Source organism: Rhodnius prolixus, unplaced genomic scaffold (genome assembly GCF_049639745.1).
Source record: "Rhodnius prolixus isolate KJV_2025 unplaced genomic scaffold, Rpr scaffold_15, whole genome shotgun sequence".
Lineage (NCBI taxonomy): Eukaryota > Metazoa > Arthropoda > Insecta > Hemiptera > Reduviidae > Rhodnius > Rhodnius prolixus.
This window is the reverse complement of record NW_027411605.1, coordinates 565450-588087: the sequence shown is the minus strand read 5'-3', so window position 1 is coordinate 588087 and position 22638 is coordinate 565450. Positions and strand designations below refer to the sequence as shown.

The window sequence follows — 22638 nt, the reverse complement described above, 5'->3', positions numbered from 1 at the left end:
TAGAAGAAGTACAGCAAGCATTGAAAAGTTTAAAGAATAGAAAAGCATGCGGACTTGATGGAATTAATGGCGAGCTTCTTAAATACGGGGGTCTCTTACTGGAACTTAGACTGCTGCACCTGTTTAATGAATGCTGGAGAAGTTACAACATACCTAGCGCTTGGAAAACAGCAGAAGTTATTTCTATTTTTAAGAAAGGCCAGCGAAATAACTGCGAACATTACAGAGGAATAAGCCTTTTGAACACAGTCTATAAGGCGTATGCAAAAATAATTAACAACAGGCTGAAAGTAATAGCAGACGTACTTCTTGAGGAAGAACAGTCTGGATTTAGAAAGGGCCGCTCCTGCAGTGACAATGTTTTAGTGTTAAGAGAATTTTAGAAAAAAGACGAGAAATGAATCTAGAAACTCATTTGGCATTTATAGACTTCCATAAGGCGTTCGACTCAGTTGACAGAGAGAAGCTGTGGTCCATAATGAGAGAAAGAAATTATCCCTTCCATTTAATTGAAACCATTAAACATATATGAAGGTACAAAAATCATAATAAACACAGGCACTTCAAGAACCGAAGTGGTGGCAATAAACAAAGGTGTGCGACAAGGATGTAGTATATCGCCAACTCTGTTTAATATTTATGTAGATGACCTGATAAAAAAATGGAAAAAAGAAGTTAGTTCAGGTATCCAGTTGAACAGAAAGAGCAATCTAAACATCTTACTGTATGCTGACGATGTAATAATACTACAGAACAATGAGGAAGATTTACAGCGCTCAGTGTATAAACTACATCAACTTGGAAGAGACTATAATTTAAATATATCAGTCATAAAGACAAAGGTTATGGCCCACCATGGAAAGCACTCACTTCGCTCTAAAATAGTAATAGATGATAAGCCACTGGAACAGGTCTCGTTTTTTAATTATTTGGGTTGTGAGGTTAGTTTTCACCCAGATAATGATGTACAAAATAAAATAAGTAAATTTCAAGCTATCTGTGGTGCAATAAACAGATCACTTAAAAATAAAACGAGACCTGAAACAAAACTAAAATTCTACAAAACTATGGCTGTGCCTCTGCTCACTTATGGAAGCGAATCTTGGGTTACCAGAGTTAAGGATAAAAGTAACCTACAAAGTGCAGAGATGCGATTCCTCAGAAGAGTGAAGGGTTGCACAAAAAGAGAAAGAATACGGAATGTTGACATACGGGAAGAATTGGATATATACAATATCAATGAATTTATAGAAGAAATTAGAGATAGATGGAGGGAACATCTTAACCGTATGTCAACTACAAGAATACCTGTAATGGTCAATATGTACAGGCCTAGAGGAAAACGTAGTGTAGAACGACCATTAAAAAGATGGAGATAAAAACAAAACAAAAAAATAAATAAATTCAAAAATAATAAAATAAATAAAATATTTTGAAGACGGAACAGGCATGTTGCCTAATCCCTGAAGTGCTGAAGAAGAAGAAGAAAAATTGATGTGCAGGTTTTTTGTGGGTCTTCCTGATTGTAGAGGGTTACGTGGTGTTTATATGTGTTATTGATAATAAATAAATCATTAACATTTTGGGGCATAATAACCCAAAAAATATTTTGAACGTAACCTCCTTCTCACACAATAACAGCTGATTCAGCAAGTGTACTGCGTGACGTCAAAATTTCCACCCCCAAACTGATTATTCTTTGATGATACACAAACGAGTTTCCTCAATTGTCCCGGTGAGAATGAAAATGGCGTAAGTCCATTTTTTTTTTATTGTAATCAAGGTAATGACAGCTTTGTATTCTACAACTACTGTTTTTGTTTAGATTGACAATGCAGTAAGTTGGGATACTAGTGGATTAAGGATGTGAGGTGATTGACGTATGGAATTTAATATAACGGGATCTTACAGCTCTTTTGAAACATAGAGGAACAAAGAAATCTCGGTACAAGGAGGTAGAGTTAGGGACATAGTAAGGAGCATTTGCGATTCGACGCAGTGTTTTCTGACTGGAAGGACTGGATTCTTGTAGATATTGGAAGCTTTGGCTGAGCCCCAAAGTTCCATTCCTCTTAAGTCCAGGCAGGTTTCAGTATCATGGTGTATGATAAGTCGTTTATTCTGTGGTAAGAGTTTACATCGCTTGTCGAGAAGTCTTAGAGAGAAGTTTGAATCGTCTGTTCAGTTTATTGGGAGAGAGATGACTGTTGATTGAAGGAGAATTGGTAGGATTAGTTGGGATAAGATTGTGTTAAAGACAGTTTTTTATTACTATTGCAGTGTCCCCAATGGGCAGTATCATCAGGATGATCAGTTCTGTGGATAGTGTAGTCAGTTATGTTGAAATAAGATCTGCTAGTAAAATGAGTCTTCTGCATTTTGAAGCATTAGTTTATGAAATAAAACCCTTAAAATTGCTTTTAAATGCCGTTTTGTTTAACCTTGCGCCAGATATGCTGAGGTTGACAATGAAGTAAGTCACATTTTTGCATTTTCTAAAATAATTTAAAATCCCATTACATTCTAATATGCACCAAAAAATTACCAGCTATGTAATAATAATAAAAACAAAATTAATAAAGCTATTTTTATTATCTGCATTTTTTTTGCAGAGCAAAACACAAAACTCGTTTTATCTCAAAACTGCTCAAAATGGACTTACGCCAATTTCATTCTCACCGGGACAAATGTAACGAGATTGGTCACCTGGTCGAGCACCTCCCTTCCACTTATTTCAAGTCCAATATGAGAGCCAATAACAGAATACATCCCAAACTAGCCCTTTCAGAACAAACATACACATAGACACAACGTAAATGCCTGAGGGGAAAAAATGCAGCTTCCGCCAAAAAAAAAAAAAGATGAACCGTTGTATAAACCGTTTATTAGCCATTTTAACCACGTGAGATCACGTGTAATTGAATAGTTTAATAAAAAAGTTAATAAACTTTATTTTTGACGGCTTAATAACATTTCACCTCTATTCAACAATGGCGTTAAGATAATAAAATTTACCGTTATAGTAATAGAAGTGAAATGTCCTGTTATTTACACAGAAAGGCCAAAAAAAAAAAAAATTTACATAGGCCTTTTATTGAAAATGATATTTATGCTGTACAATTTTCCGCTCTGATAATATGGCTTCCATATCAGCGGAAAAGTTAGCAATAGAACCCCCAACCCCATTAAGGGAGAAACATGATTAGCAATAGAATTTACAGTTGCTTGGAAGTGGGAGGGGCTTGACTGTTTGTTAACCAATAAGTTTACTGCCTTTCTATATTTACCCCCCCCCCACAGAATCAAGCAAGAATATTACGCGGAAAAGAAACAAAAAATTTAAAAATAAGCGAAGAAATTTGCCGGAAATGACAGAAATAATAGGGCATCAGAAGAGATCCGTTTCTATCTCATGCGAATGCGTTTCACAAACTTCCGTCCAAAAATTTGAATAAATTGAAGATCCAAGTTCTGCCCAATTCCCAGAGCTCTTCTGTTGTTGAATGTCTTCTTTATAAGCATCTTTCTGGACTAAAAGAAAAAACGACATTCGTCGCGATGCCTTGAATTCGGGAGGACCCAATTTTGTACAGTGATGGTTTAAACTTGACTGGATACTTGTTGGCAATAGTTGTGCTGATGCTTGCAATGGGGCTTATTTCAATTAAATTGAAATAAGTAAAGCAATGCCTACTTTAATATTAAGCTTGCTTTACGTCTAACTTATAAATTAGGTGTCGTGGACGGAGACGACTAACAAACATACTTTACTATAAATTTCTCATATTAACCATTGGGAATATAGACTAGCACCGCAATACATCTTAGCTTTGCGGGTCTAGCCTATAACCCCCTAACATACTTTACTGTAAATTTCTCATATTAACCATTGGGAATATAGACTAGTACCGCAATACTTCTTAGCTTTGCGGGTCTAGCCTATAACCGCCTAACATACTTTACTATAAATTTCTCATATTAATCATTGGGAATATAGACTAGTACCGCAATACACCTTAGCTTTGCGGGTCTAGCCTATAACCGCCTAACATACTTTACTGTAAATTTCTCATATTAACCATTGGGAATATAGACTAGTACCGCAATACATCTTAGCTTTGCGGGTCTAGCCTATAACTGCCTAACTTACTTTACTAAAAATTTCTCATATTAACCATTGGGAATATAGCCTAGTACCGCAATACATCTTAGCTTTGCGGGTCTAGCCTATAACCGCTCTGCTAAGTTGAATTTTATCTGTTTAATATGAGGAATTTATTGTAAAGTATGTTCGATAGTCGGCTCCGTCCACGGTACCAAATTTGTTAGCTCGACGTAAATCCTGCCTCAAAAGATTGGCTATACAGTACTACATACTTTTCTAAGTAAAAATGTTTCACCCTTTCACATTCTTAAATAATCAATTTCTAGAATTTTTAAGATAATTTGTACTCCTCTCAAGACCTAATGGAAGTAAGAATGTAGTTAATAATTGTGATGAAAATAAAGAAAAGCTAGAACTCCAAGAGAAGGCTGAGAATAGAATTCAGAAGGCCTACTGACAAGGCTATAGAAAAGCAATAAGAGCATATTTTCCGGCGAGAGCCAAGAAAAGGAGTGTGTGTGAGATAGAAGAGAGAGAGGGAGGAAAATTGAATTTTCATTCAAGTTCCCTTTAGGTTAGTTTATTTTCACTTTACATTGGCTGTAAACAATTTGAGAGTATTTTCTTTTTTCCTCATTTTCTTATTTAGAAAAAAGAAAAGTGAAGTTGAAAAAGTGTTTTCAAAAGGAGTTTAATAATAAGGAAAAAAAAAAGAAAAAAGAAAATCCATTTTCAGTTTATTTGCGGCGCCCATACACAATTTGCCCAAGTCTGAACCCAAGCCCAAAGATACAAATGTCTACAACATGTACAAAAAGTAGTAAAGAATCGTTCTTAATTTAGCCATAGTCCCTGCGCTCACCCCAGCCTACACTCAAACCACATAAACTTGAGCACAAATTTATTACCGACAGTAATAAATCTATCGTCTATTGTATGAACTACTCATACGGTTTTAGGAAGTAGTGTTCACAAACCCAAAATTGCTTCTAACCCATTGGGTTTCAAATACAAGACCCCTACTCCAGCCGCAACTCAACTAGCACCCACAGAGACTACTCCTCATCCATTTTGACTTCACCACTTTGATCTTAGCCAAAAGGCCGAGAAGCGAAGTGAGAAAGAATTAAGGAATCACTAGCTTTTTATTATAATAATGAAAAAATTGAAATTTGCAATAGATTCAATTATCTAGGTGTTACTTTTTCATCTTCAGGGGTTTTTTCGGTGGCAGTAGAAGAGTTTATTAAAAAGTCAAAGATCGCTTCAACCAAAGCTAGAGATATATTAATTAAATCCAAATCGGACGCTTGGGAAACAAAATTTGAACTCTTTAGATCATTAATTAGCTCGACCTTACTCTATTCATCTGAGATTTGGGCACCATTATACTGCAATAGAATTGATATAATAAGTACGCAATTTTTTAAAACAGTTTTCAATTGGCCCCGAAATACTGCCAACTATTTGGTTCGTTTAGAAACAGGCGTTGATCACCTTGAAAATTTGGTTATTAAGAGAATGTGTAATTGGTTTATTAAAGTGAAAAAGATGGAAGATGATAGACTGCCTAGAATGTGTTTGCAAAAGTTGGTTGAATTGGACTCTGCGCCTACAAATAAAATACAATTTAATTGGTTTTCACAATTTAAATCAAAACTAATACCGATTGGAGCTGAAAACATTCTTCACATGACCAATGTAAATTTAATTGAAAAAGAAATTTCTAACATCTCAGAGAAAGTTAAAAATAATAATATTTCAATAGATATCAACTCTGTATTCAATTCAAACAGTAATCCGTTATATAAACATATAAGCAATCTAGGTTTTAGAGAATATTACTTAGAAATCAGATCTCCAATAATAAAACATAGAGTGATAAGCCAGTTAAGGCTTGCTAACCCTTTAAATGCAAAATTATATTATAGAAATCACAGTTACAGTTTTAATGATGAGATTATATGTGATCTATGTAATTTAAAGGAACCTTGTAATGTTTTTCATTTTCTATTAGTCTGCCCTACATTTAAAAACATAAGAAAAAAGTATTTAGACACATATTTGAAATCTAATTTGGAAAAAGAAGAAAATTTACAAAATTTACTTGTTATAAATGATTTAAAACAAATGGATAATTTATTTTATTTTGTGACTTCAGCTTTGAAGTTCAAAGATTTTTCTGATAATTTGTGAGCTGTTTTTTATTATTATTACTGTTATTATTAGTTATAAGTAATTATTTACAAAAGTTTAAACAAGGGTAATTTTTTATTTATTATTGGTTTATATAAACTGTTTGTTTCATATTATTTTAGTTAATGTTGTCTTGTTGGAAGATTTATATTTCTTTTATTTTCCTTTTTGATGTTTTTTATCTTTTACTTTTTGTATTATTATTGTATTATTATTTTTTGTGTTTTGTTTGTTTTTTCTTCTTTTTCTCTATCTCTCTCTCTCTGTCAGATTATACACTCTAATTGTATTGTTTTATTGAGGAGAACCAAACTCCATTTTGTATGGGTCTTCCCAAATACAAATAAAATTATTATTATTATTATTATTATTATTATATTTTGACTTCACCCACACAATCCCCATATCCTTCTAAACAGAACTTTCAGACAAAAGTAGAATATTTTATTATATGTAGGTTCCTTCTTTTGGAGGGGAGAGGAGGCTTTCGTCATTAAGGAAGAAGAAACTTGGAATGTTTACTAAATTTCAGAATTATGACTGAATACACTTCAGTAGAGAGTCCCTAATTCAGGACACGTGGCCTACTAGCTTTCCAGAACTCTACTAAAATCTTCTCAGGAATACTTTAAGAACTTTTTTGTTCTTGTTCAACCGAAAATCCAACTCTAAAGAAGTCGTACCGGTTATTCGCTCTTCTAAAGCAGTTACAACATGGTATGGGGGCAAACCCGTTAATATTATACTGGTCTTAGGAATCGTAAAATATCGTACAGAAATGGCACTTTGTGAATATAGTTTAATTTCAAGCCTCCCTGAGCAACTTAGAAAGAGGTTTCACAAAAACAAAATAATGAAAAAATAAATTGCAACTAAAATTATCACATCTAGGACTAATCTAAGTTTAATCTAATTCAATCTAAAAGTAAAAGTAAAGTAATTGCCTATTTTTTCAGGCAGGCTTTACGTCCAACCACCAAATTAGGTGTTCGAGGACGGAGGCGACTAGCAAACATAATTTACTATAAATTTCTCATATTGGAAATATAGACTAGTACCGCAATTCACCTTAGCTTTGCGGGTCTAGCCTATAACCGCCTAACATACTTTACTATAAATTTCTCATATTAACCATTGGGAATATAGACTAGTACCGCAATACACCTTAGCTTTGCGGGTCTAGCCTATAACCGCCTAACATACTTTACTGTAAATTTCTCATATTAACCATTGGGAATATAGACTAGTACCGCAATACATCTTAGCTTTGCGGGTCTAGCCTATAACTGCCTAACTTACTTTACTATAAATTTCTCATATTAACCATTGGAAATATAGACTAGTACCGCAATTCACCTTAGCTTTGCGGGTCTAGCCTATAACTGCCTAACTTACTTTACTATAATTTTCTCATATTAACCATTGGGAATATAGCCTAGTACCGCAATACATCTTAGCTTTGCGGGTCTAGCCTATAACCGCCTAGCAAACATACTTTATTGTTTTCTTTTTTCTGCAACCATGTAGGGAAGTTCTCATTACTCAATTAAAATCAGCTGTGTAATGCCCAACTTCCCACACTAGTGGGGGGAATTCCCATTAGTGTCACTTTCCGCACAAGTGAGTGGAAAAACTTTATTGTGCTTCCTTGATATAAGAAGTTTTGTTATTAACATAAATATTTTCTGTAAAACTCTAATAAGCTTATTTAAATTTATTTTATTTAAATAATTAAAAAACGAATATTAAAAAATAAAATAAAAATTGAAAGGAATATAGAAATAAAAATAATACTTTAATAAATAATTAGATATTTTTAATTATAACAGTTAAAAAGGTTATAGTGTTACCTTATAGAAATTTAAAATGGATTCTAGTGATGCCTGTTTAGAAAACACTCCTCCATCAATAAAAGAAACAGCAGAAAATGTAATAAGTAATGTAAATACGTAAGTAATGTAAATAATTGTAATATAACAATAAATGTTTATAATAAATAAATTACTTTTTGTAGACTGTAAAAATGAAATTTTTAATTTTATTAGTTAATAAATGGTTGCAGAAAAAATATAATATTTAACTCTAGTGTAAAGTATTTTCCTCACACTCGGCAATTTGCACTTGCACTCGCATCGCTTCGCTCGCTCGTGCGTGCAAACCCTGCCTCGCGTGAGGAAAAGTACTACTTTCCACTCTTGTTAAATAAATAACTATTATTAACTTTTAAATCAGTGGTTCTCAACCTGTGGTTCGACCCAGGTAGGACTCATTTATAGCTAATTATTGGATGATGAGATCGTAGATTACACAGTAATGATACCTTAAGGGCAAGTAAATCAGAAAGAGAAGTTGATCTTATTCCGAAACCTTGAAAATCCTTCCTCTTACAACGGGACAAATTTAAGACGATTTCTTGAAATTACTGCCAAAACAATAAAAATAAAAGACAAGCTGGTTTAAAAAAAAAAAAAATAGATATACGTATATGTTATATTGTTAAAAAGCAATGTAGCGCATGATCATGAAATAGTTGTAAAAGCGTAACGTAGATAGCGTTAGTGTTGAAACTCTGCGAAGAAAAAGAGAGTTAGAATGGGAGGGTGCCAGACAGATGGATGGGTAGTGCTGCCCCCGAGTGGCGCCTCCTCTAACAACTAACTGCCGCCAACTGGGAGCAGTTAGGATCCAGCTGTCATCCTGAACATTGCTTCGCACGCTATCAGGTAGGAAGAACAACCTCATTGACAAAAATACGCGTGCTTCTCGTAAGCATGCCAGATAAGTGTGCAACATTCAAAGTAATTTACCAGCCACTGTTCTTTTTTTAAAATTATTATTTATTTTTAATTTTTTTTGTAATTAATTTATTATTATTGAATAATTAAAAAACAAAAAAATTTGAAAAATTTAAGCAAAAATTAATTCAAAATTTCTCCATATTCCGTAAATAAAAACAAAATCACAAACCTCTGTCGTAATTTTAAATTTTTTGCTTTATACTTAAAAATGCCTACTACAAAAGTAAACATGGTTAGGTTTGTATAGCCAAATATAGCCAAAAGATTTATGGTCAGTTTCCACATTGCCATATAGTGCCATCGTCTTCTTCTTTCCTTCATTTGTCAACGTCATAACCGGAACTCTTACGTTCTTCGAAACGTCCCCCCAAAAAAGTTATGTAGCTGGCGGAAACGTTAATTGTTGTAATATGTTCTATCTTTAGGAGGAGTCATTTTCTGGTAAAGCTTATTTCCAATTGGATACAGACTGAAAGCCTTTGGAATCAAACGCGGTAATAAAGGAATTGAAACGGTATGTACCAAGATTGGAACTTTATACGTTTTCAAGTTTTAGATTTGAGACTTGTAAGCAGGGTCGGATTTTCCTATAGGCTAACTAGGCTTCAGCCTAGGGCCTCAAGATCAAGAGGGGCCTATATTCAAATTGTTAGCAAAATTAAAATTACGCTATTCTAAAAACAGTACCAATAACAACATGTTTCATCTAACATATTGATATATATCACAGTAGTGTTGTATTTTATTATCTCTCATGTAATTTACAAACTTAAAAATGGGAGGTGAAAGAGCCTTATAAGTGGAATAGCGTAGGGCCTCTTTTCATCTTAATCCGGCTCTGCTTGTAAACACAAACATTCATCAACCAACAATGCGCTAAAAACTTCTTTTTTCCTATTTAGAGGACCTTAAAACATGCGTTTCCGGTGTAAAATTAGACACGATATTGCACTATTTCCTCTAGCGAAGAGAACGGGACAAAACTGGCGTAGAAGTCACTCTTAATTGGTTCAAATCATCACCAATCAGATTTCCTTAAAAATGAGAACTTTTAATCGTAGTTGGTTATTGGATTAACATATTAGGAAGAGATGATTGTTCTGGTCGATTTTAGAAGATATGGCTGTCTTCCTACGAAGGTAGCTTTCGTCTAAATTTTAGATCCTGATTTTTAAAAAACATGGCCAGGCCTCTATTGAAGGCCTTCTGAAAAAAACCACAGTAGGTGGTGGTAACACATTCGGCAAGGGACCCGAAAACGGGATTAGCCTATCCAGATCTAGAAAAATAACAACACAATAATTGTTGCTCTTGTGATTGGGCTTTAAAATCGCTTAGATTTTGGCTTTTTGGTTCAAAAATAAAAACAAAGAGCTCATAGCTTTATCCTTTGTGCCCAGAATAGCTCCTCTACAGACTCCTAAAACTCATTAAACAGACCAATTAAAGTGGTGGAGATGCTCAATCTACTGGGAGCAACAATAGTCCCAATGTAGACTTTACGGACCACTCCCATTTTGCGGATCTAACTTCTCGATTTCCCACAGGAATTAGGAAATAATTATTGCTGGAGATATTGTTGTAAAATCAAAGTAGTCGGCCTGTTGTTTTATACAATTACCATTCTTTTATACAGAGTGTGCAGCATAAGACTACCGTTACTTCGGGAGGCGATTCTGGGCATCATTTGCAACAAAAAGTTCTATAAAAACTATGGCTCAATTCGGCTCCGTTTTATAGATATTTTTAATTTTATGTTTTTTCAAGGTGTTACTACTTTTTAACAAAAAGATGTCTATATTTTTCAAACTATTAAAGCTACTGCAATTTCAATAAGCTCATTAGAGAGAAGGTTAAATTTCCTTTTAAATAAACTAATTTATATTCCAAAATAATAATATTAAGTATTTCAAATTGTGGTCCAAACATAAGAAATAGCAAGTTTCTAATTTTTTTCCAAAAACTTTGACTTCATTTTTCTCAAAAATATAAGTTTAAAATGTGCACTACTCATGAAAAAACATCTACATACCTTTCGAATGGGTATACAATAGTTTTTACAGATTTTTTTTTTTTTGTTGTTGTTGCAAATGATGTCCAGAATTGCCTCCCTCCCAAAGTAACGTATAGTCTTATGCTGAACAGCCCTGGATCCTAAAATCGCCATTACATATTAACGATTTCCTTTAGATCTAGAATTCTAAATCCATTTTTGACACAAATATATCCCTTTAGAGTAAGGCTAAATTCACTATTGGCAAGGGATGGTAAACTTTAAAAAAACAGCGGAGGGGGGATCTAGGGAATTAGATTTATGGAACATACAGCGCCGTATGTTATGTATGTTTACACGTTCTAGTCGATAAATTATTCTACTTGGAAAATACAATTTTACCATTTTGTGTACATAACAGTATATAATATGTATTATAAAAAAAAAAAGTACGTTCATAAGTTCCTAACAGGCCAATAAACCGTGGTACTTAATTATCTTCAACTTTGGCACGCTTATTTTTTAGCAGGAAACGTACAAAGTTCATTTAGAGAAACAATGCTATTATTTAAATTATTTAAATAGTTATTATTTAAATAAGTTTATTTAAGTTAAATAAATAAGAAATTTGGGACATAATGATAGAACTTTATTCTTTTACTAATAAACTTTTAACCACATTATCAGCAATGATTGATTTTGAAATCGTATCTTTATAATCCAGTGAAAGATGGTTGAACTCGAGAAAATTATAATTATAATTTTTATATAAGCATTTTTCAAAAAAGAAATGATTTAAGGCGCGTCAACGTCTAAAGTTATTGGCGCCCGAAACTTTTTTAGTGCCCTGCCCGCCTCTGGACTGTGTTCTCTCGTTACAGACAACTTTGTCTATAACCGGACAATGAGCTGTAAGAAGGAAGAGAAAATCTAAGGGACCAGCAGCTGAATTCGAAGCCGGGAATTCCGCGTGGGAGTCCTGTACGATAACCGCATAGCTAATCCCTTCCCTGAAAATTATTATTATTTTCTGCAGGAAGTTTTCACTTTCCAGGGGTTTTCTTTTACTTTAAATGATAAAGGGTATTGAAGTAGTGCTTCGGTTAATTGAAAATCAATATTCATTTGAAACCATAAATAATTTCCTTATGAAGTAACCATTTTCCACACCTAACCATAATTGGATTTATGCTTTCACAATGCAGTAAGATTTTCCGACTTTAAAAAAAAAAAAACAAATCACAGGCAGTTGAAAATTTACATTTCGATTTAGCGATCTAAATTTCCTAAACGGAAGTACTTCTCTAGTGAATGGGATTTTTATTGCACTTTTGTGAGGATATTGTGAAGCGGAATTGGAATAGATTAAAGGTGTGTGCAATTAAAGAAATATGAATTTGAACGTCGAGAATCGTGATATGTGAGAAAGACGTTAGAGAGTTGACATCCCAGGCTATTAAATATAGAATAGGAATTGCCATTCTGGAGATTGTCTGACTAGGATGGGTATAGAGAAGACGTGTTAAGGACAGGTGGGTTTCTGAAGACATGAAGGCCTGTGATAACCCTTGGAGCTACTGGACTAAGGAGATTGCTATCTATCTAGTACTATGGGACACCTATACAAGTCCAGCCTGTACCTGACAAGAAGACAGATGACCCTCCATCAGGGTTCAGCCAAGTGTCCACGCCGTCAATAATTTGATCTGATTTCTTTTCTCAGAAAATATGTCTACAGTGGTGCGGAGTTCTTCAAGAGGGCTGCCCATTAAGTGGGAGAGCAAACGGTCTCTTACACGCTTACTGTGTTAAATCGCCTCTTTGCCCGTAATTAGATCTTTGGTACGTAAAGACCGAAGGGGGTATGCTATGCACTATGCATGACTGATAGGGCCGTTGTTGCCGAAGGAGAAGATTTTATCCCAGTACTTAAGCACAGAGGTCGAATATATTTTTTTCTTTCCTGCTTTTCCTGATTTTCTTTATTTTTTGTTTCCCCAAATTCACAATAACCAGTTCCGTAGTAAAGTTTAAATAATAATATTTTACAAAAGATACCATGAGAGACCATGATGTCAGTTAATACCACGGTTTCCATTTTTATATATATATAAAACAAAAAAAACCCTGCATGAAAAGGACACTACTTCCTTTGTTAAGGATAAAAAGGGAAAAAGGTTGGTGGTACATGAATATTTGCGATAAGCATTTCCATTGTGGTCGCGCCTCCACCAACATAAGCCCTTCCTTCGCCGAGATGTCCCTTATTGTCCAAAATATATTTTTGAAAAAAAAAGCATGAGGGCGTGTAATAAATAAAGATAGCTTACGTAAAATTAATTAATCATTTCATATTCATATTTTGGTATAAAGAATATGGAAGCATTTGGCAGATAATAATTTTAAATTTCAAATTGAATTTAAATGGTAAACAATCACTCGAATTTTTATCCTAGATTAGTCTAGCTAGCCCTAATCTCGTACAGATAGTGGAACCGCTAAATATTCAAAGTTCAAAGGCAATCGTATCATTTCACACATTTCTGCTCATCAGCGGAGAGGGAAACCTTCTCAAGTCTAGCTAACTCCTCTGCCATTGCGTTAAGGCCACTGCAGGCAGACAGAATACCGAGAAAAGCTTCACATTGCTCCACTGAGATACAGTAGCAGACCCTTCTCCTGCATTCAACCCGCAAACTTGACGCTACAAAATGGTCTGCTAAAGATCATGAGTGCATTTTTAACTAATAGAGATACAAAAGTAAAACACAGATACAGTAGCAGACCTTCTCCTACATTCAATCCGCAAACTTGACGCTACAAAATGGTCTGCTAAAGACCATGAGTGCATTTTAACTATTACAGAGAGACAGAAGTAAAACACTGAGATAAGTAGCAGACCTTATCCTACATTCAATCCGCAAACTTGACGCTACAAAATGGTCTGCTAAAGACCATGAGTGCATTTTAACTATTACAGAGAGACAGAAGTAAAACACTGAGATAAGTAGCAGACCCTTCTCCTGCATTCAATCCGCAAACTTGACGCTACAAAATGGTCTGCTGAAGACCATGAGTGCATTTTAACTATTACAGAGAGACAGAAGTAAAACACTGAGATAAGTAGCAGACCTTTCTCCTGCATTCAATCCGCAAACTTGACGCTACAAAATGGTCTGCTGAAGACCATGAGTGCATTTTAACTATTACAGAGAGACAGAAATAATACACTGAGCTACAGTAGCAGACCTTCTCCTGCATTCAACTCGCAAACTTGACGCTACAAAATGGTCTGCTGAAGACCATGAGTGCATTTTAAATATTACAGAGAGACAGAAGTAAAACACTGAGATACAGTAGGAGACCTTATCCTGCATTCAATCCGCAAACTTGACGCTACAAAATGGTCTGCTAAAGACCATGAGTGCATTTTAACTATTACAGAGAGACAGAAGTAAAACACTGAGCTACAGTAGCAGACCTTATCCTGCATTCAACTCGCAAACTTGACGCTACAAAATGGTCTGCTAAAGACCATGAGTGCATTTTAACTATTACAGAGAGACAGAAGTAAAACACTGAGATACAGTAGGAGACCTTATCCTGCATTCAATCCGCAAACTTGACGCTACAAAATGGTCTGCTAAAGACCATGAGTGCATTTTAACTATTACAGAGATGCAGTAGCAGACCCTTCTCCTGCATTCAATCCGCAAACTTGACGCTACAAAATGGTCTGCTAAAGACCATGAGCGTATCCCTATTATAACAGAGTAAAAAGTGAAGCCTAATTGTGAACGTGGGAGGATAGAACAGTAAAAAGAAGCGATACGACAGACCAGAATGGTTGGTAACATAGTTGAGATCCCAGCCAATAGAAAAGAAAAGAGATGGACCAACTACTGCCGAAGATTGTCGGCAATTGTTACCATACGGGAAAATATCATCTTAAATTTTTGCTTTCAAATATTAGCAGATGTAAAACTTTTATAATAAAATTAGACAATAAATTCCATTCCCTTTAAGACTTTTTTTTCATTTCGCCTCCCCTCCTCCTCACCTCAAGCTTTCCTTTCAAAGTACTAAACTAGGACAGTTGACTTTCTACTTTCTGCAAAGTTTTTCCGACTTTTCCCTAGTTAATTAACATTTTATTAGAACAAGAAAGTTAATGAGTCACTCATTAAACGTAATGATATTTGCTTTTTAAGATAAATACTTAAATCTGCTGTGTAGCCCAGCATCCTATCCTAAATAAATAATCTAATGAATTTGTTTGTTTGTTCATATGGCAACGTATCCAGTTTCGTTTCATTGCAAAATGAACTTATTAAACAAGACGTGGCAATTCTAGCTTAACTATTCCTTGCCAAAAATAAAAAATTAAAATATGGCAATCGTTCAGATTTTCGAATTTAAGGTGTAAGTCCAGGTTGCAAGAATTCGCTTCAAAAGTTTTCATCAGAACTTGCACACTCATTCCAAATCCTCTTGTCCGCCATTTATAATCTCATCAGTCATCACCTTTCAGATCATCCTCCCAGACGATTAAAACGTCAGTTAGGCCTCGCGATTTTCTCTCTTCTGAAGAGAGTAGCTAATCCTGGAGACGACTTAGGGAGTGTTATCACTGGGTAGCTTCTCCCCTCAATTAGTTGGTTTGATGTCAGTTATTGTCATTGTTACTTATAGTGTATCTAGCGCTGGTGTGACTTTACAAGTAAATAAAAAAAAAAGGTGTTATTAACTCAAGATAACTCACGAAAAAAATGGTCTTTAAAAGTGGTTTGTATGTCTGTCCGTGTCCATAATTAAAAATTAGAAAATCTCAGGCTGGTCCAGATTGATGTTTTGTTTAGGCGCCAACAGAGGATCCTGTAATCAGATTTTTTGTTCCAAATCGATCGAAAGCTGTAGTAAATCGATTTTTTCCTCTCGAAAAACAGCTTTAACGATTTTTTTTTTTTAACTTGGTTTTCTCGATTTTTCCAATTAAGGTTCCAAGACAAATTATTAAGGTTTTGCTGGATAGAATTGATGGGCCCCTACGCCAAACCCACGTGGATACAATGAAGGATCTTGGATTTAAAGGGTTTACTCCTTTTTGCCGAAGCAATCTCCTAGGGGAAGGTAGCCCCTTGGGTGTATAGTGTACGTATACGAGGTCTGTAAATTAAGTAATGAGACTGATTTTTTATTCAAAAAGAATTACAATTCTATATTGTCACCTTCAAAATAACTTCCTTCTGAAGCCACACAGCGCTGGAGACGTTTCTTCCACTCGTCATAGCAGTGCTCGAACTCTGATACTGGAATAGCCTTCAGCTGGTCGGTTAAAGCCGTTTGAATGTTTTCGACTGTCCCAAAATGAGTTCCCTTGAGGTGATTTTTCAACTTCGGGAAGAGAAAAAAAATCACAAGGACTCAAGTCAGACGAATAAGGAGGCTGAGGAGCCACAGGAATGTTTTTACAGGGCCAAAAACTCGTGGGTGTTGCATCACGATAATTCTCCAGCAATTTCAATAAACGAGTGATTGAAAAATCACTTCAAGGGAACTCATTTTGTGGACAGTCGGAAAACATTCAAACGGCTGTAACCGACCAGCTGAAGGCTATTCCAGTATCGGAGTTCGAACCACTGCTATGAGGAGTGGAAGAAACGTCTCCAGCGCTGTGTGGCTTCAGTAGGAAGTTATTTTTGTAGGTGACAATATACGTAAGCCTTGGTGTGCAGTGTATCGTAAGTGTATTGTGTGTCCCTACTGCCTACTGTGTGGGTGAAAGTGCATGGAGTACTGTGCTAGGAACACCCGTGGGATTGCAACAGCTAGGAAGCTGGAAGCTGCATTGTATCAGCGACTTCCTACCGGAAAATTTTATTTCTAAACCTTTTAAATTTTTTTAAAAAAAAATCCATTTTAAGGTAGTTCTAAAAGAGAGGATTTACTTGTACTTCCCCCCCCCCTTTAGGCGCTCTTTTTATGCAATATGTGATTTTTATTACTTTAATAATATTATTCAGGATTAATTGCGCTGTTAATTATTCTGTGGTTGATTAAAACAATTGCACCGGAAGTGCGATTTTCATTGAAAACCTCTCCTCCTTGAAGAAAGGGAAAACTTAGTAAACAAAAGAATGCAATCAATTTTCTTTTAAAAAAAAAAGAAGAAGTTTTTCACTAAATCTTTAATGTGGCACAGAGAGGAGAGAGGACTTTGGGTATTACCTTTAACATTTCTTTCATTATAATTTAGTATTTTGTGATCTTCATGATATCAATGAGAATCTAGAAGTTTTCTGGCAAACTAAGAAGATAGACGAAAAAATAATGGATAAAGAATATGGATAGTCGTGTGAGTTAGCTGGCCAGAATGGTTTATTTATTTGTATTGATCAGGGTGAGTAGCCGCGTCAGCCCTACATTACTTCAGAATATTTATATCTGACATTTTACAGTTCTTAAATTATGTAAGGCATATTGAAAGTTCGATTAAATTTAGAATTTGAAAAACTAAACTAAAGAGAAATAAATTTCTAGTTTTTCTCGATTATAGTAAGAGAATACATTGTAATCGTGTAGGTTTTCGAGTTTCAGTTTCCGCCGGAAATAGCCTTTCGTCGAAATAAAATCAATCGGAAGTTAGAGAAAACTAAATGGTTTTCTAGTTTACTTAATTTTCCAAAAAAAAAAAGAAAAAAGTCAGCTTCAATTTCCTTCAAAATTCTAAAGAGTGATTAAAATTTGGTTCAGAATAGAGGTATCATTGATTGGATCAACGGTGGATTTAGCAAAGACGTTGCTCCGTATAAAAAAAAAACAAAATAACATTGTATTAGAGCAATGTCATTGATTTCTCGGATACAGAAAGAAATACGCTGCATACGCTGTAGTGGGGTGACGATGTTCATTGTTCCGTTGCGTAACAAGCCTTCTATTCTTGATCAAAAGAACCCGTATCAAAATACTTTTCTCAAACAATGCTGTGAAGATTGAAAATGAAAGTAAATCAAGCCAAGATGTTACACCCTTATATTGAGAATGATTCACATGAAGAAATAAAACGCCAAGCAATTATTAATTCATACCACTTTTGCATGAATGTTAAATATTTTTGAAAGCAAGTTATAATTGAAGGATAAATTTTTAATAAATGTTAAACTTACTTGTACTAGTTATTCTTGCTTTTTCTCATTTTTTTTTGGTTTCGAACTTTAGTTTCTGTTGCGCGTAAAAATTCATCTTCACTAATTGCCTAATGTTTTATTGCGGGGTGTGTCCTTCTTACTCCCTTGAGGAGGTTACAACCAGGTGACTGCCAATGGCTGACCATTGCCTTCTAGATTGAGTTTTGATTATTTAGTTATATACGTAAATTAGATTTTTAGTAATTTGCTATGCCTTCTGTAATTAATTAACGTTAGGAACTTTGACCGTATTTCCATGATCCTCGGAGGTTGTTGATTTTGAACCTTTTGGGTGTAATTTCTTTTTTTCTGTTAATCGTATCCATCTTTAGTTATTTTACTCTCTTCTACAAATGCTGCGAAGGCTGTCCAAAGAACGTCACTGATTACAGTTGATCTCGTGTATTAAGTCGGTTTGTTTGTTGTAAGGAGTCCAGTATTTGAGTTTCCTGTTAATGGTCTAACGCTGAGTGCTGTGCGCACCGTAAAAGTGACTTTGAAAATTCTAAAACAATATTTGTAGAAGTCTGAATTAGAAGGAGCCTATTACTGCAGGGGCTGGTTCTCTTTTAACTGGGTAGACCATTTGGAATCAGAAACAAATATCCGGAACCATATTTCTCAAGCTACAGAAATAAAAGGTAAATGCTTCAAAAGATAATCTTTGGACTTTGAATACACGTGCGAACCAAACTGATCTCAAGAAGAAAGAAGTTGGATCTTTATATGCCCCGAGTTCCCCCAGATCTCATTTCCCATAGCTAGACTACCAGAAAGACACTGAAAAGAATCTTCAGTCATTTTTGAAAGGAAGAAATATCCTGCAGAAATATTTGGCTCCATTGGGGCTGAAGAAGGAAGCAGTAAAGAGCTTTTTTTTTTCTTTTTTTTTGGCATTGGCTTCTTTCGCCATACAGCCAGCATCGTCTAGGTGCTTATCACTAGAATATCACTCACTCTCTATTCTTACTTATAAATACATTCGCTTCACACATTCATCCCTCTACTATATACAACTATTTACATACAAACTTACCAACTAATGGATGGATCAGTACTCTATATTCCTGCCATCCTTATAGCTTAACCGAAATTAAAATCACCGTAATCCTTCTCTAATCATTTTCTTCCATTCATTCTAATCGGCTATAACTTTTAAATACATTCATATTTCTTAGCTAGCTCTGCTACAAATTTAAGCACATAGATGTTGGTGGAGAATATTATGTCTTCGTGGCCACGCGATCTTCATCTTTAAATGAAGTAATGAAGTAAATCCAAATTATAAGGAATTATTTTGCTGGCTCTAGCAAGGTAACAATGAAAGATGCTAGAAACCTACTTATACGGCAAGGCCAGACCGGATAGCTACTGTACTTAAAATAGGGATGCCAAGAGGAGGTTTTCTGAGAAGCCCAAACTTATTAATGACTTATTGCGTCATTTAAGTTATTAAGTACAATTTACGGAAGGAAGTGCTGCAGGTCATACTGTCTCTCAAGAGTAACAGCTCGACTAGAGGGTCTAGAAAGAGAGACGGAAGTACTCATTGCCTCATTTCCGTTACAATGAAGCGTCAGGTTTTTCTCCCTCCCAATTTTGTGTTTTGAAAAGCAGATAGAACTTTGTGAAACCATTCTTCAAATCATTAAAATGCATGAACAGGAAATAAAATATGACGTCAGCAGTCCAAATTTATTAATAAATTATAATTTAATAAAAAAAATAAATCATTCTGTAGCTAAAAATAAATTTTATACGCTCGTAAATTTTTGTATAATTCAAAAAATGACATTTTGAGTGATAAAAGTGAGATGAACAAAAAAAAAAGATTTTCTTTTTCATGACTAGTGACGTAAGAAGAAAGAAAATTCCCATGACACTAAATGGAAAAGTGTGACTTTTAGCTCCAGAAAGTTCTGTGGATGAGATTTCCCAAAGGAAATGCATATCATATTTTCTATCTAAAAATGATTTAGGTTTTTTTTTTTTTTTTTTACGCTTTAGCAAAATTTGTCAGCGTTAGGGATGAACGACAAACTGTGGCTGCCAGTGATTCTATTTATTTAGTATTTACTGCGCAAGCCCAGTGGCAGAAATCATGGAAGTATGGAAGTAAGTTTGTCATCCTGAGATATTAATTTTGTCTACGTGGCTGAATACCTAAAGTGAAACAAAACTTTGATAAACCTTTTTGAAAGTGGTGTTTCCGGTTTAGAGATTTTGATAACAAATTTTCTTTCAGGTCTCACGAAAAGGCCAAAAAATGGAAATACAGATTGAATTTTCAAACATTTTTAGTTTGTTTTTATATTAGCTACTTCAAAAAATGGACGAAAAAGAATTTCGTGTGTTGATTAAACACTACTTTATGAAAGGCAAAACGCCTCACGAGACTAAAGAGAAGCTTGATAAACATTATGGTGACTCTGCACCTTCGATTAGAACAGTTTATAAGTGGTTTCAAAATTTTCGGAGTGGCCATATGGGCACAAGTGACGCTGAACGTTCTGGACGCCCTGTTGAGGTTACTACTCCAGAAATCATTGATAAAATCCATGATATGGTGATGGATGACAGAAGAGTGAGGGTGAGTGAGATTGCTAGTGCTGTGGGCATCTCGAATGAACGGGTACATAATATTTTGCATCAACATTTGGACATGACAAAGCTATCCGCAAGATGGGTGCCGCGATTGCTCACGCTTGACCAAAAACGAAATCGTGTGAAGTGTTGCAAGGACGGTTTGCAGCTGTTCCAGAAGAATCCGCAGGACTTAAAGCGTCGTTTCGTCACTGTGGATGAAACATGGATACATCATTACACTCCTGAGACCAAAGAACAATCTAAACAATGGGTTACCAAGGGGGAATCTGCGCCAAAAAAGGCGAAGACCGTTCCTTCGGCCGGAAAGATTATGGCGACTGTCTTTTGGGATTCGCAAGGAATAATCCTCATCAACTATCTGGAAAAGGGTAAAACTATTACAGGTGCATATTATTCATCGTTATTGGACCGTTTGAAAACCGAGCTGCAAGAAAAACGCCCACGATTGGCCCACAGAAAAGTCCTTTTCCATCACGACAACGCACCAGCTCACACCTCAGCAGTTGTGGTCGCAAAATTAATGGAAATAGGGTTCCAACTCGTTTCACATCCCCCCTATTCTCCAGACTTGGCTCCCTCGGACTACTATTTGTTCCCCAATATGAAGAAATGGCTGGCGGGAAAAAGATTTTATTCAAACGAGGAGGTGATTGCAGAAACGAATGGCTATTTTTCAGACTTGGACAAATCCTATTATTCGGAAGGGATCAACAAACTAGAGCAGCGTTGGACGAAGTGTATAAGCCTAAAAGAAGACTATGTTGAAAAATAAAAAAGGTTTACCCCAAAAAATTAAGTAGTTTTTATTTTTGCACGGACTTTTCAAACGACCCTCGTACACACATATACGAGGTGCGGCTATTAAATAACGAGACTGATGCTATAAAACATTTTATTTTAAATTTAGTTATTATCACCTTCAATATACACCCCTCTCCTATCCCTACAACGCTCCACAGCGGATCACTGTTCGAAACAGTGCTCGGAAGTTTTTTTCTTGAGCTCCTGCATGACGCGTGCCGCTTTTTCTTTCACAGCTTCAACTGGACTGAAATCGTGTTCCTTTTAATGCAGATTTGATTTTGGGGAACAGATCTAATGTCATATGGGGCCAGGTCAGGCGAATAAGGCGGATGTGGCCTAAAACTGGGATGTTGTACTTGGCTAGAAACGTCTTGCGACAGACAATGCAGTGTGCGTTATCTTGATGGAGAACCCCGTGACTTGTTCTTCCACAAATCGGGTCGTTTTTTTTCCTTACTCTTTCACGGAGTTGAGCAAGCACCTCACGGTAGTAATGTTGATTATAATTATAATCGATATTTTCATCCGTTTTGGACGTGGAAGGACGATCCGGGCGGGGTCATCATCTCCGTCGTCTTCTCGGTCATCTTGGAAACGCTTGAATCACTCAAAAACTCGCACACGTGATAAACATTCATCGCCATAAACTTCTTTTAATAAAAGATAAGTTTCAGTAGCGGTTTTACCCAGTTTCGTGTGAAATTTCACGACGATTCGTTGCTCTACTACTATGTGTAGTACAGTAAAAGTTCTTTCATCCGGAATTCCAACATCCGGAACGTTCTATTAACCGGCAAATTTTCAACTAGCTACGTACTCATAAAAAAATGTGTTGGCTCAGGAAGTTTTGCAACTGCTTATGCTTCATTCAAAATTTGTTGAAAAACGATCATCGCGTATCAAACAGTCAGATATCCGCGATTATTTTAAAAATCATTAAAACATAAC

General features: G+C 35.3%; 1 protein-coding gene across 5 annotated transcripts in view; it reads left to right on the top strand.

Moving 5' to 3' along the window:
- The window catches only part of LOC141454879 (calcitonin gene-related peptide type 1 receptor-like), a 213724-nt gene that overhangs the window by 40880 nt on the left and 150206 nt on the right, over window positions 1-22638 (top strand). The window contains exon 1 of one of the 5 annotated variants that reach the window (XM_074129565.1): window positions 8375-9024. The exons of 3 other annotated variants lie outside the window; for them this stretch is intronic. The gene's annotated coding sequence lies outside the window, so the exon portion shown is untranslated. One more of the 5 variants, XM_074129566.1, reaches the window with a different exon arrangement.